General features: G+C 38.3%; 1 long non-coding RNA gene across 1 annotated transcript in view; it reads right to left on the bottom strand.

The window, feature by feature from the left end:
• Positions 1-15762, bottom strand: part of LOC118175486 — a 28005-nt gene extending 12243 nt beyond the window's left edge. The window contains exon 1 of the long non-coding RNA XR_004754989.1: positions 15681-15762. This is a non-coding gene — a long non-coding RNA (uncharacterized LOC118175486). The remainder of the gene's footprint in view (positions 1-15680) is intronic.
• Positions 15763-16129: the final 367 nt, after the last annotated feature.

The following is a 16129-nucleotide window of genomic DNA, read 5'->3' as shown; positions in this document are numbered from 1 at the left end:
GACTCTTGAACACCAACTGTGGGAAAAAAAAAAAAAAAAAAAAAAAAAAAAAAAAGTGGGATTTCCCATGTGCTGTCACTCTAAAAAAGCCTGTTATCCTGCCAGGCAGGTGAAATGATTCCCATGGGAAAGGATGTGTTCAGTGTGGCTTTCTTGTTAACAGTGTGATCCAAATTTTGCCAAATTGGTGGAAAAAATCCCAGCTGATTTTAATTGGCTTTTCATCAGTGGATTCCTTACAGGTTATTGTATACTCAGCACAGCAATGGCAATGGGAAATCAGGTGGCAGGTGTGGCATTTACCGAGTACTCAGGAGACAGATTACCTGGAGAGAAGGCGCAGCTCTTCTCGAGGTGGGAGTACATGGCTTGGCCTCAACAAGCATTGGAGCCTATGAGTAGTTTGTTCATTTGCTCACAGGATTAGCAATGGAATTAGACCAGTCAGCTCCCATATGAGCAGCATTACGTTATCCAATTTGCATAGTCTCCCCATGCTGGCAACATGATACCAATCCTGACAGTGGGAGCCTATGCTTTTGGAGCAGGAGGTACAGCTCTCTATCTCCTGTGACAACCATGAAGTTTATATGGCAAGAGCAAGCAGAACACTTGACAACCATGAAGTTTGTACAGCCTCCGAATTGTTACAGTGAGCATATTTTGAGACATCAGCAGCCTGTGAGAACTCTGCATATTTTCCTACTAGAACTGATCAAAAGAGCAACCACCTTTATTTTATTAAAGAGAACACTATAGAAATTTTAGATACCAATCAAGTGATAAACAACTAGCTCACTGATGACCATAACAAGGAGTCTGCCATGCTTACAGTGGACTCCTGTGAAAAAGCGTGGGTTACGCTTCAACCTATTCAGCTATGCAATGTCCTTGAACAGTGAAAGGGAAACCATAAAACCAAATGTGATGCACATCATCCCAAGAAAGTCTTGCCTCATGGGTCCTTTGACAAAATTCTCCTAGCTTCAGTTAGCACTCTGCTTTGCAAGAGTCTGAGGCAATTTAACATCAGTTCCATTTGGTTCTTCACTGAAAGATGTCAAATCTCTTAACATGAGAGCTTTCAGTGACAGATACTAATTAGAGACAGTGTCAGTAAGTAGACCTCTTGGAAAGACTGCCCAACAGTCTTCATCTTCATCATGTGTTTTCAGCTGCCTACAATGTAAAACTACATGAATGTGTTTTGAATTTCCCAGTGGTGCAAATAATATTTTGTTCTGTTGTGACATAAGGAGTTCCAGCTAGATATCAGTCTACATGATAAATCTGCAACCAAAGACTAGAGGCAACAGGTGAGTTCAGAACATGGAGGGCAAAAATACTGTGCTTTCAGCTAAGAAGTACAGCTACTAAAATTGAAAGCTTTTGTATCTTGTTTAAACGACTGACTTGCAAGAGTTAAAATTTAAACTGGCATTACTTGAAAAAATAACTGAAGAGACAGAAAAATTCAATGATGCCAAAGAAGCACTTTTACGCTCAAGTATAAGGTTTATTAGGATCCTTCTACGGCAGCAGTCAGCACTTCAGACGATATTTTAGCCATGTATTTCAGTCCTGTTCATCCTACATGCTTAAGATCTGCTGTAGAACACTTTGCTGCACTGTAGTATGTTCTAGAAAAGAAATAAATATAGTCATTTACTGTTTGGGGTATCATAATCACCAGTCAAAAGCTTCCCATAAATTTCATTATTTCAGAAAAGGTACATTTTTTAAAAATGCAAGATTGCTCACTATATACCATTATAACACATAGAGTTTTAAAATTGCTAAGCAGGCTGAAACACTAGAATAAGATGTTCTGAAGAATTCCTCAGAGCAGATGGCTGTGAAAACCACAAATGTTGATTCATTTTTACCATTTTTTAGAAATCAGTCTATCAGGTCATCGAGCTATCATTTACAGAGATTTAAATGTGAGTCCCCAATTTTTAAAAATCTTGGTCTAAATATTTTAAACACTTAGGTCATGAGCTATTAAATCAAATTCTCAGATGTTCTGGAAATTCATAAAACAAAGCTTTCCAAGCCACCTCTCCCTGTTACAGTAAATTATGTCATCCATTCCTCCATTTGATTGGCAGCCTTTAAATCTCTCTTCCCCGTTGAGCTTATGCCATGTGAAGCAACTGCAAAAAAGAGATCTTGTTTTCAATTTTTCAGGGTCAGGTTGTCTTTCAGTAACACGGATGTCATTCATGACACAATGAATGAGAGTCATACTCAGGCAACCAAAAGAAGAGGTGTTAACTCCAAAAGTAAAAAGAAAACATCAAAAGTAATAGTAGGAAAGTCCATTTAAGCCCCAAACAGACAGGCAGAGAGACAATTATGAAGATACTATCAGGTACAAATCCCAATATCTTCTCCACATGACCAGTTTAACAGTGGCCCTATTTATAATACAGTAGCAGCCCTAAAAACCCTTATTACTGACACTGCAAAAACAGTGACCACAAATGTAGAACATAGTCTACACACTCCAAAAAAATGAAGTTACCTGACTGACAAATGCTGTCCATAGTGACTTTGGGAGTATAAAATAAAATAATTTTTAATTTTTAAAACATTAGCTTGGAGTTCTTTTCCTCTAAACCCAGCTTTGATTGTGATGGGACTGCAGACTGTTTTTACCTAGGCCAATCTGTAAGTTAGCAAAGCTAAATCCTTCCTGTTCTGAAGTAACAGTCTCGAAACTGTCATTTTGATACAAACATAGTTCACTGCAGCCAGAGATGAGATTATAACATTTGAGGTCATGCTTTTGTATGTCTTTGCCAGCTCTTTCTCTATTACCACTATCATTTCCTGAGTTATAACTGTCAGTTATCACGATCAAAAGGTTGGAGAGAGAGGTTTAAGTCATGGTCACTCCGCCTTCCCATCTGGGTTAGCTACATATATGCAAAGAGCCATTAAAAAAGTGAGAGAGGGAGAGAGAAAAGGAGGATGGAAGGCTTCACCACACTAAATGAAAAGCAAACAATATGCATATCAGCATCCTAAGGAGACGTACTACTCTGCTGGGAAAAACCAAGACAAAAGAATTATCTGACACAACAGTTCAAAGCATATTGCACCTGTCAAAACGTCTGTCATCTTCTATAGAAATGCACCATTCTAAAAGAAAAAAGGGAAACTCTGGCAAAGTCACTCAGAAACAACAGGCCACTTTGTCTCCTTCCTTCCAGCCAACTCCTCCATCTGAAAGCCATTTAACTCAATGCTAAAGATTGCCTGGAAGGACCAGACAATAGGAAGGTCTCTTTCATTGTCAAGGACAGTTACACTTTGAAGATGATGCTCAAAAGGGGTTAAAATGGGTCAACAAGCAATTGTTGGGTCTATCCAAGGAAATGTGAACAGAACATTGTTAAAGTCACACACAAAAAATCTAAAAGAGCACATCTTTAAACTGTGGAATTATGGGGTTGTGGGGGAGGACAACACACAATACTGATGTAATCTCATAAAGAAATGGAGATTAAAAAAAAAAAAAATAGCTGTAAAAATGGATAAATGGAATTTTAGTCTAAATATGACACTATTTAGCAACATGCATCCAAAGCACAGAAAAGACAACAGAGATGACAAACAAAGGAAAAAAACAACACAAACCTTGATAGAAATAGTCATAATTTTCCTATGACTTTTCTATCTGTCTTGTTCCAATTGTCACAACATTTCCTGGAAATCACTGAATGTTTCACAGCTAGAAAGAATGGGTGCATCTTAGGTACTGAAATGGATTTTACCAAATTATGTCATTACCAAATGTTTTAAAGGAAAAAGATGTAAACTTGAAAAAATATCTTTCCTTGCCTGCAAATTATCTCACCTACTGAAACCTCTTTTTGTGCATGTTCTTCTCTTTATGCTTACGTGAAAGCTAGTTACCATTTTAAAAAAGCTTTCAGATCTAATTTACAGAAATTTAATTCCAAAAGTAAATCATCTGTGAAATAAAAGATTTTTCAAAAACCATTTGGTTATATAAACTAAGTTGTTATTGTTGTTATTACTCTAATTTGTCTATTCATCAATTTTTTGGCTTGTTTCTGATACTTCAATGGAGCAATGCATAGGAATATATGCACCAAGCCTGAAAGAGTCTCAGTTTAGCGTAACTAGTCATGAATTTAAGTGTATTCATTTGCATCTGCATTTGCAGCGAAGCATTCCATTATGAGCTACTTCAGAAAGGAAATAGCCTGAACTTTCCACTCTGCTGAAGTTAGTGACAAAGCTTCCAATAACATTATTGGGGACAAGAAGTCAGCTCTGTTTCCACATTTTGTACTTCTGGTTTAGGTCAGTGATGGTCTTGCATATGTTTTTTTATTAGCCGCTTCTCCCTTCTTGCTCTTCCAACCTCCCGGCAAGACAACAATAGGAAACAGTGCAATGCAACTGAATGGATCCTTACATTTTGGAAAATCCTTGAATATGGAGCTGAACTTTGTTACATCTTTCTGTCTACTAAGATGCAGAACTGGCCTCTAATGTGGTGTAACTTCTGTACCTCCCAAGTCAATGAGCCAGCGCTCAGCTGCTGAGAATGTGGCCTGCGGTATTCTCTTTTAGTCAACATAAAATGACATCGGCCATAAAACGCAGGAAGACCATGAAAAATTGAATTATTTACTCAAGAAGTTCAAATTCACATCTAAATTTAAAATCAAGATTTCTAATAGTAGCCTATTTCTACAAGAGTAAGAAATAACAAATGTAACAACCTATTTCCCATTATCTTCCCTCCCATTACAAAAAGTAACTTAAATTACTCAAAACTGCTACCAAGTTTCTTCTTTTTTTTTTTATTTTGTTTGTTGTGCTTTCTTTAAATCAAAGCAAGCTATTCCTAGAATATTAATCAAAACTCAATGTTTTCAAGAGTTTCCAAGGTCATTTTTCAGGTATAAAATATTTTTTAGCCTTCTTCTTGACAAATGATTTCATCCCAGAGACAACACTGAAAACTTCTCCCGTAGCAAGCCCTGGTCAGTTTTTAAAGGTTAAAAATAAAAATAAAATAAAAAATCCAATTTCATCTGCTCAGTTTCTTTACTTCACACTCATATAATGGATTACAACAAACAAGAAAAAATAAATTTCTAAAAACGTTGATGCCTCAGTGTTCATCTGTCACTAAACGTTTCTATGAATATGTTGAGTTGAAAACCCCATAGACTAATCCTTGCTACTGCACATCCTTAACATCTGAATTCAGAAATTATTTTTTCATGTTTTTATGACCTTATGTGAGTGATTATCTAGTGCTAATGAGTAATGGGAGTCACAGCAGTACTTTATCAGTGCCTCTTTCAGAATGAACTATTTTCAACAGCAGTTGTGATTTTTAAGCTTTTTGCAAAACCAGTCTCAAAGTAGACCATTCAAAACAGGGGTGAAAATGATCATTACAAAATTACTGTCCTCCTGTGTAATTCAAACATATGTGACTAACCCAGCTTCAGAAGAAATGCCTTGGAAGAGGTCAAAGTACAAAACTTCCCCCCCAGCACTGTTTGGCAACTCAAGCTATGTCATTATTCTGGTTTTCCTCTTCCAGCCCCTCTGATATTCTTCTTCCATCCCCCACAACACCATGTTCCTCACCCTCTGCATTTCCTTTGGGTGACTTCTTCCCCTCTGTGGTTCATGAGTCTCAACAGCCAGGGTGTTCAGAGAATAAGGGACCTATTGTCCCCTTGTTGGGTTCTGATGCCAAGTATGAGAGCAGGCTGCAGCAGCCAGAGGCAAAAGAGGAGATGAGATACATTCAGCCTTTGATATCATGGAATGGGGATGCTACAAATACAGTCATCTCCTCAGGATACATGAAACCTGTGCAGGCTCAGGGCTGGTGGCATCTTAGGAAATCTGAGATGCCAAACTCAGATTTGTAACACAGCTACAGTGCACATGTGCAAATTATTTTCAGGACCTAAGAATGAATCTAAATTCACATCCTGTATAAGGCACCATGTCTTCCTCCTCACCACATTCCAGCTGTAAAATATAGACAAAAACACTTTTCCTTTTTTTTTTCTATTTATTCTCATGATTATGAACATTTTTTTTCTCTGTAAGAAAAAGAAAAATATCCTCTTACATCTATTTCTATTGACATAAATTGGTAAATTGTATTTGCCAAATTTTTCCAAAAAAAATTTATCCTAGCATTGACACCTAGCAGAAAAACTTCAGCTTTAACATTCTCTCTGCTAAGTGACATGCATGAAAAAAGATTTTGTGATGATAAATGTGTACAGACATCACTAACAGCACCATAGATGGAATAAACTGAAAATACAACATCAAGTATAAAAACTTCTCATGACAAATGTGATTAGATTTTGTTTTCTTTTTCTTAAAGTAAAATTGAGATTTAAATTTCCCAGTGTTTGACATCATTCTGTGGATAACTGAGAAATGCTGAGTCAGATTTTCTGTTGGTGTGTCTCTATGAAAGGGAGAGTTGCGCAAGCAGTGAATTTGTCCTTTATTTAAAAAAATAAAAAATAAAATCTTTGCAACAATTATATGCTTTTCATATATATTTGTACGGTTTTAAGATAGACAGTGATTTTCCAGCATCCTCCATTCTCTGATATTCATGTGTGAACCTGTACCCAAGAACAATCTTTAATTTCAGTTCGTTACTGTTCTGTTTAAGAAGACCTGGTCCTCAAATCAAGGGAAAGAGGCAATCTCATGTGTCTTAGAAAAGCAATTATGCTCCATGAATAAAGACTAGCTATACATCACAAGTAACAGTTCACAGAAAATGCAGGTGGAAGCTTTCTGAAACAAACTTAAGTCTGTTTCAGGCAATAAACAGCTTCAAAAATTCAATTCATTTTAATTAATGATTAGAGAGCAAATGTGCTTAGTTCACCTGACAATGTATTTGTAATGAATCATTTAGGCAGCAAGTATCAGGGGGTTTCCTCTCTAAAAAAGCCCATATCCTCTGATCTCAGGAGTGTACACCTGACCAATGCACAACAATCCACTTACTATCTATCATTAGGAGAACAAATACATCTTTGTCCTTTTTCAAGTGTCACCAATCAAAATGATTAGCTAAAATTATATTCCAGGATCTGCGGAACTTCTAACAGCAAAAAGCCCTACTGTAAAAGCTGAAGGTGCTTTGAGGTGTTTATTAAGCATGGAAAAGCTGACAGATGACAGTGTTTCAAGGAGTAGACGGGAAATCCTACTCAGACATGAGGCTCCCAGGAGCTAGCTGATATTTGCTATTTGACATGGAGTCCTCAAAAAAGCCTTGTGAAGGCCAGGAGGAGGCTCCAAGTATAAAACGTGGGTAAAAACATCCTTTTGGGGAAATCCAGTTATTTCACTCAGTCATCTACCAAACCTTTAGATTTGCTAAGGAAATTGCCCCACCATTCTCACAATAAATTTCTATTTGCTTGAGAGAACAAGGAATCATGTATACTCTCCTCATTCTAGTCCCAAATAATACTCTTCATGACCTAGGCCCAAAAGGTAGCAAGGCCAGGTGCACACGCAAAGTTTTACCAGATGAAAAGCACTCAGACAAGGGTTGATGTGTACAGTAACCAAACCCCTGGCTGAGGCTTGTGCAGTCCTGTCCCACTGTTGGAGGACAGCTCTGGACACTTTCCAAGGACAGGCAAGCTACACTGCAGGAGCACCATCAGCATTGCCTGTGCCTCCTCAGGGCTCTGTTGGCAAGCAAGGTTAATAGCCGTCACAAAAGGCGAATGTTCTCAAAATCAGAGAAGTTGAAGAGGTCACAAGGAAGGTGATGCAAGCAGGGAAGACAGCAGCTATGAATGACAGATGACAGTCACGTTGCTTACTGCTGCATTCAAAGGTATTCACTGTACAGTGACAAGGAGAGAAGAGAGGCAAGGTGAGGCAAGAATTGAGTGACTTCTTGATTTCTTCTAAGAAATTCTGCAGTCTCCAGGAAAATTGGAAAAATAGGCATACAAAAAGAAACAGCTGATACTGGTCACCAAGAACTCCCATCTCCAAAAAGCTTTATATTCAGATTGTCTCTCATTCAATTTAATATTAAGGTTTTCATGACCTTACCATCAGCAACAGTTGCATTTTTGTCCAGGTTTTATGCATGAAAGAAGCATAATCTAAAAGAAAACATACCTCACCAGAACCAGTGAAGATTCCCCACAGGAAGCCTATTTCATTTAAAGGAAAACTACTGTGAAGTAATGATCTTGCCCTTGGAAATATATATATCATGTCTGCAGCTGAAAGGCAGTGAGTCACAGTTCAAATTAAATTAGTACAGCTTCAAACTGCACACACATGGAGACTTAGCTGTGGTCACAGCTGGACTTTTGGCACCCAAAGCACTGCCACTAGCTCAGCAATGCTCACGGGTACTGCTCAGCACACCTGATGCTGCCACATTCGTCAAGCTGAAAGGTAATCAGGTTGCTCAGATCCCTTGCTCCTTTCTACTTTTGCCAAAGCCCGACAGCAACGAACAGATTTCTTCCCTGCCCTCTGTGTGTCCTCTCTCTCTTCCAGTCCACAGTGTAACCTTCCTTCATGCTTTTAATTACTGATCAAAGGTGGCACAACACTGTTAATAGGTTACACGGAGAAGCTGTGGATGTCGCATCGCTGGAAGAGTTCAAGGCCAGGTTGGATGGGGCTTTGAGCAATCACATCTAGTGAAAGATGGCCCTGCCCATGGACTAGATGATCTTTAAAGGTCCCTTCCAACATAAAAAATTACATGATTCTATGACTTGTGACAGGGAAAAAAAAAAAGCTGCTGTGTGTGCTAATTATCTACAATGCTCAAGATATCATTTTATTTCTTTGGACCATCTAAATCAAACTATGTTATGTATCTCATACAGACAACTGTCCTGTGTATTAAAGTACTAGAGATGAATCAGATAATCTATACTATGAAGGTATTTTTGAATCGGTCCTCAGGTCCTGAGACTAATTTCTCAGAAAACCACACATCTTTTACTAGAGACAGTTTCAGTACAGATCATATCACCCTCCCTTTTTTTTTCTAGCTGTTCTAAATAATCAGATGAAATATTGTCAAAAACTCCCTTCCTGTGAAGAAAAAGATTGGGATTTTCTAAGGAAAAAAATCATTCCCACTGACCTTTTTGGCTACCTCTTACACTACCTAAATGTGAACGAAGATAACAATAGCTGTTACCAACTGACCAAGCAAGCAGCAGGCAGACATTAATGCCTGCATATAGATGCACTGAAGTTAGACTCTCTTTCTGATTTCTGCTATTTGAAATTCCACTGAGTTTCAAATATTAAGAAAAAGTTCAACATTGTTTTCTCTTCATGCTGTAACATAAAAAGAAAAATGCAATTATATTAAAAACTGTTATTGCACATATCCCATCCAATATATCTGTTTCATCCAGTATTCCTCTGTATAATTTCAATAGCAAAAGTTCCTAATACTTCTTTTTAAAAATCTTCATACAAGCTTTGGAGTTTTCTTTTTCCTTTCTAGAAGGCACTTTGATATTATTGCTATTTAAATTCTGATAGAAAACTTATTCCTAGCCAAAACCTTCTCCAGAGATATCTGGAGATCTTGTCTGGGATTACAATTGGAAGATGGCAGCTAAAAAAAAAAAAAAAAATCGTTACTACAATTTCTGCTAAAATCAGTATGACCACTACTTTTGTCAGGAATATTAGAAGCTCAATTTATCGAGGCCTGTGCTCCAAATGGAGTTTAATTCTCTGTTACAACTGTATCGAGCTGAAACTTGTTTTAGGCCCTCCCACCTAACACCACAAGTAAGAACTTCCTACTGTATATCCCCTAATATTTATTTTTTTCCTGTACCCAGAAAACAAGCTAAAATGTCACTTTTTGCACTAAACTGAGAAGAGATGACTAGCAAAAATCCCGACAGAATGAACAGTAGTTTGATACAGCTAGCATCCAACAGCTTTGGTGCCACAGAGAATATGAATGCACAGAAATGTGATTTTTGACATTTTTCCCCAGAGTCCAATTAAAATAAGCAAAGTAAACTGCACAGAAAAAAAATATGTCTTTCAAGTATGCTTCATACTAGTTTGATTTGCTACACACTATTGGACTGCAGAAATGGGAATATTATCCACAAATTAAACTACAAATTAAGGACAGCTCAAGTTTATTGTTAATAGGTACTATATAAAATATAATGAATCACAGTGAGTCACCAACTGGAACTTCTTTCAGAATAAATAGTCATTAAGGTCTAGATGAATAGATACTATGGCCAGAGGGTACTACTGTGATCATGTTTGACCATCGTTATCATTGTTTTTCAGTGCATAAAGCAATTGTTAAAACCCTGCTTTAGACTTAATTTAATTATGAGTTATGCAACAAAACACAAAGGAGGTTCACTGAAATAGCATATAATTAAGTTGAGCATTTTGTTTTCCCTCCCTTCATTCCATCGTTATTAAGATTCGATCCTTCTGTATTTTGCAAATTTTAGTAGCATTTACAACACCGAAGTTCCAAGAGATATGGCTATTCAAGAAAAAGTCACATTTATGTAAAGAAATGGTAATGCCTGCCCAGAAAACAAGGGTTCCCATCTCAAAATAAGTTAAAAAAAAATGGCAAAGTGGCACGCGATATACCAGATTCCTATTGTGAGGCACAAATTCTTCACAACACTGGGAAACATCACAGAACAAAAATACTATTAGAACTGTTTCAAAAGGAACATTTTTGGCTAGGATAGAGACTTTTGACATTATTTATTAGGTTCAAAAATGCTTAACAAAGGCCTAACAATAGTCCTGTGGAAACCACTACATCTGAGGCACTTTCTGTTGTTATGTGCAGGCATTGATTTGAAGATGGCCAGCATTAGTAGAACAATTCCCTCACAGCAGTCAATGCAAGTGAGCATTCATACACACACAAGCAAAAGCCTGTGAACAAACCATATGGAAACAGGAAAAAAAGTAAACATTTATTAACCTCTTTGTGGGGAGATGGGTGGAAGAACAGGCCAGTGGCGAAGGAGACGGTCATGCCAAATTTCTGCAAAAGAAGGTGTTTGCCCCAAGCATTTTTTCGCGGAATATGAAGAAGCCTGGAGAATGTCGGCAGTGCCATGGTAACAGGGGATGCTGGGGCTGCCAGCGCCGCAGCCGCCCCTTGCCACCCAGGCACAGCCTTCGTGCGGCACGGGTTGGCAGGGCTGCCTGCTGCTCCTGCCCCTTCTCTGTCCGCATTAGCCTCAGCAGATGTGGAAAACCTGAGAGGATTTATGTCAAAAGTCCGAAAGTGAGGATTTGACTCATCAGCTGAGCTGATGGATAGATGAGCACACAGAAAGAGCCAGAAAGACCTATACAGTGTGCTCACTGTGTATATACGCAGGCCACCTACATGATTATCTGCCTACCAAAGCAGGGCCAGAAAGCCACCACCATCCTCATTGAGGTATACTGAGACAGAAACCAAAACACTGTTTTACTTGCACTGCCCAAAGTCACCAATGACCCCAGTGTTGTTACTGGGAACAGGCACTGCTCAGCCAGAGCAGCATTTCACAGGTGGACTGTTCAGGGTAAAACACAGTTCCTCTTCTGCATTTACCTCAGCATACATTCCTTATCATAGAAATTTCCATTTTCACTGTACTCAGTATTTAAATTGCTCTTGGAGAAATGGAAGAGAGTTTCCCAAACTATGGAAAACACGCTGTAAGAATAGGGTTTTGTTTTAATTGGCATTTAAACGTGAAGGGTGTAACTGGTTTTTGAAATAAACTGCAGAATAGGAACTGATACAACGAAATGTTGGTTTTGTGCTGCTGAGGATGAGATCAAAAGCAAAACAGAGCAAATGAATCCAACTGTAACACCTACCTGGCCCATCAGCTGTTTGCTCACACCTGAGCTCTGCCTGACGGCTGATCAGCCTGAGACACATGGCCATCCCTGTGAGCACCCTGCTCTCACCAACAAGGAGCAGCATCCCGAAGCTTTGCTAGCACACCTAACGCAGCATCTTCATCTCCACCTGTGTTCAAGGAGGTCTGTGTCCTTTCTTCCCCTCAGCCTGATGGGGTAGCCTCCCTGGGTGAGGGTGACCCGGGAAGGCCATGTTCAGAATTGCGATGGCACAACTTGTCTGTCCTTTCCTCTAAAATGGACTGAAACAGATGGAGGAAAAGTAAAATGTGATGCACCAGAGCAGCAGTCATCAAGTTAAAGTAACATGAAGCCTGGTGGGTCTGTAACTACTTTTGAATGGTGAATGCCTCACGTTGGCCTTGGTTCTGAAGCCAACCACATCATTAACTCACCACCTCTCTTCCCTGTTACACAAACTTACCGCTTTTCCTGTCCATGCAGAATAAACTCCAAAATCCCGACTGTTTGAATGTCAAGTGATTTTTGAGTGCTGGAGACAGGAATGTTGCTTGGACCTAGCAGCTTAGCATCTTTAGAATTAGTTTACAGACAAATTCACTGTTCTAGCCTGAGCAACACTGCTTTTCACATGCCTTACTTCCATTCATTTCTGCAAATAGGAAGACTTCTAGCACTGGACATTCCTGTTCCCCGTGAAGCAGGCTTTGACAACCAATGACCGAACATTTTCCTATACCACCTCAAGTCTGGTTGGTAGGGAAATGCTTTTATATGGACTTATTATATTAAACATGCATAAATGAGGTTACCAGGGTGGTAGGCTATACGCAGTACTTTTAAAAAGAAAATAGCTGACTAGCATGTATAGCTGGAACTGAAAAAATGTTCCTATGTACATTCAACAGGCCCATATTTTCTGGGCATATCTCACTGCACTGCATTTAAATATACTGAAATGTGCTTAAGGATCTCCAATCTTACAGCAAGCAAGCCCTGAAGCAGGAAAGTGTTACCACTGAGGGCAGTTCAAACATATGATTTTAACCCTGACTGTTCATTTAACATAAAGCCCAGGATCAGAAGTGATTTGAAATATATATTATTTTTTTTCTGAATGGTATTTTACTTTAGGAGATCTCTTTAACATATTTGTATGATTATTATATTATAATAAATGCAAAAAGTAATTATTGGCATTTTAATAAATATCATTTCAGTGATTTTAATTATAAAAAAGAAACTCAATATTTAATGGTTCTTGCTGTACACAATTGTTAAAAATTTTAATATCCACCTCAAACATTTTAATAAATTGTTTAGAGTCTGTAAACATTAGTTTCAAAACTTACTAATATGATAATAGCTTTTAAGATTAATTCAAAATGTCAAGTTATCTGCTTTCAATAACTGCTTTCAACGTCCAGAGGCTTTGGCCACAATCTGTATGTCAAAAATTTTGAAGCCAGTAAGCATTTTTTACAATAAGAATAATCTAAATGTAGAGATACCAGAATTTGGAAATCAGTAGGACTATGGATTCAAAAAATCTGAGTTTTGGAAAGAGATCAAAGTCAAGAAGAATTCATGGCATGAGTCATTCCCAAGAGTTTCTCTAGAAAAGACAGTAGTAGAAGCAGTAGAAAAAAAAATTAAATGTGCTGAACTTTTTATCTGCCGATCTCTTGTGAGGTATATATGTGATTGATTTGACATTAAAATTGTGCTGTTAGCTTGCTCCATCATACTTTAAGTCCATGGCACGTTTAAAATACTGTTCTGGATGAGATGTCAAATTTATTCCTAGCAATAACTAAATATAAAGATAATTAAACCAGAAAGAAAATGGTGTGTCATAGCCAAAGAAATGCACAAAAAGAGAAATGGTAACAAAGAGGAAGTTTTGAAGCACGTTAAGGGTTAGGAGCAGGAGAGGAGCTCTGCTAAGGCTCTTCTTTCAGGATTGCTTTGGAAATGTATGTTCAAACTCTGCTTTTGCCAGTAAGCACCTGGGAACTGGTCAGCAAAATAAATGTGACAGCCCTATTCTTGTTCCAAAATGATGCAGTATGTAAAGAGTGAAAATAACCATCTATGCTTGATTAATTAGGTTTGTAAGTATTGTTCAAGAACTAAACAATATTTCTAAAGATTTCAATAGTTCAAAGATTGCCCTATGGCCGTCTGACCAATACATCTTCCAGCACACACAGTTTACAAGCATTTTTCTTCCCAATATGTTGTCTTCGTTTGGTGCGACATTGTTTGAGCACAGGTCTATTTGGGTCAGAGTGGTTTTCTTCCCATCACAGCAGTAGTGCCGAGGACGGCACTTGGACCATACATCTTCCATGTCATTTCAGTCAAAGGCACATGATGCTTCCCGGTGCCCAATCAGGAAGGGTCCGGCGCTGGACCAGGGGGGCATATTGGCAAACCAAGCTTTCTTAATGACAGCCATTGTTCAAGACAAACAAAAGCACGGTTCTGAATATTAACATGCGGCCTTGTGTAAAGGTCATCTGTATGGCACATTTATCATCGCCGAAAACCAGGGGGGCAAAATGCTTTAAAATTCTGTCAAAACCTGTTATTGTCGGAATACGCCTGAAAGTTGGCAACTGATGCAAGCATAGCAACTATTCGAGCTCTCCTCCTCCTCCTTAGCAGTGACTTTGCAAGGCGAAAGTGAACACGAGATAATAGATATATTCTTCCTAACTGCTAGTAGGGGGGCTACTTTAATTAGGCTACTCAATTAAAAAATTAATCTAATAATCTGTAATAATTAGGCTGAACAGCAGTTCTTCCTATAAGGTAGAGCTCCCACAATAGCTCTTGCATTGACAAACTAGGAACAGGCAGTCAACAACAACGTTCTGGTTTTGAGGCTCGATAATGCACTTTTCAATTGTAAAAGCATTCGAAAATCAGGATCAAAAGGATATAGCACAGGGGACTAAAATCTTGGACTGATCCTTCAGTAGCCACATAAATAATGCCAGTGATGTTACTCCAATTAAATGCCAGTTTTATTCCCTATGTTATAGCAACTCTTTCTCAGGAAATGACATTCACAGTCTGGCCCTTAGATGGCATGGAAGGGACAAAACCGTTACAAACCTTTTAGAAGTCTCTTTAGCAAAATTAATAAATGACAGGAAGACTCCATTATCAGTGCTCATTCATTTAGTTAAATTAAATAGTTTGACTCCTTTGTTCACTGAGCAAATAAAAGCTTCCCAATCATCTTCTGCCCCACTAAACAGCGAGAAGCCAGAAAGTATTATTTATTTACAACTTTGCTTCAGTCAGCTGTTAGCAGAATTGTACAGATACATACTTAAAATTAGAATCTGAATACAATACATTTGTATAAAATCTTTTTCTTTTTAAGTGGGAAGACCATTTATGTAACAACTCACCAATGAAGGGAAAGGAGGACACTGAAAGGAGTACACTTCCAGAGCATTTTTACTGTTTTACACTAACACAGCCCAGGACGGGTTCTTCAGGAGATACCAAGAATGACGAAGACAGGTTTCCACCAGCCTCATGCCCCACAAAGAGCTCTGCTGTGCTGCTCATAGCCCAGCTGAAAGGCTGAGGGCTGGAGAGAAACATCTCCTTTCCTCACCACAGAGAAGATTCAGCCCAGCTTGCATCTACCCAGTCAGCAGAGCACTCACATTTTTGATCCAGGCTTCTTGCAATCATCTCTCCATGCTCTAATGAAGTACCTGCTCAGAGGAAGGGGTGGTGTTGGGTATTTTTCCTTGCAGATTCATAGCTGTTTTATCTGCTGTGGATCCCCTGGCACCAAAAAAAGGCAGACAAGGAAAATGTCAGTCAAACAGGGGACTCAAATTCACGAAGCCACGATGAATTTATCCTTATGTTCAGGGATCAAATAGTTTAAGGCTTATGTAGCTCTGGCCTACCTATACTATACCTTGCACAGCCTACTCAGAATAAGAGAACTAAGAAAAATGTTTAATACCTTCAATCCAGACCTTTAAAGACAAATTAATCAGAACTTGTAGTCTGTGGTTTGGTAAAAGCAGTACAAAACTCAACTGTAAGCTTATATATGTTCCTAAAAATCATGTTCCAAGATTTTCAGCTAGATTAATTTCTTTTCTCAGCAAGTATTAAGGAATTTTCTAGTGAAATTTATACAGCATGCCAG

The sequence above is a fragment of the Oxyura jamaicensis genome, chromosome 1 (genome assembly GCF_011077185.1).
Source record: "Oxyura jamaicensis isolate SHBP4307 breed ruddy duck chromosome 1, BPBGC_Ojam_1.0, whole genome shotgun sequence".
NCBI classification, from domain to species: domain Eukaryota; kingdom Metazoa; phylum Chordata; class Aves; order Anseriformes; family Anatidae; genus Oxyura; species Oxyura jamaicensis.
This window is presented reverse-complemented; position numbering and strand designations above follow the sequence as displayed.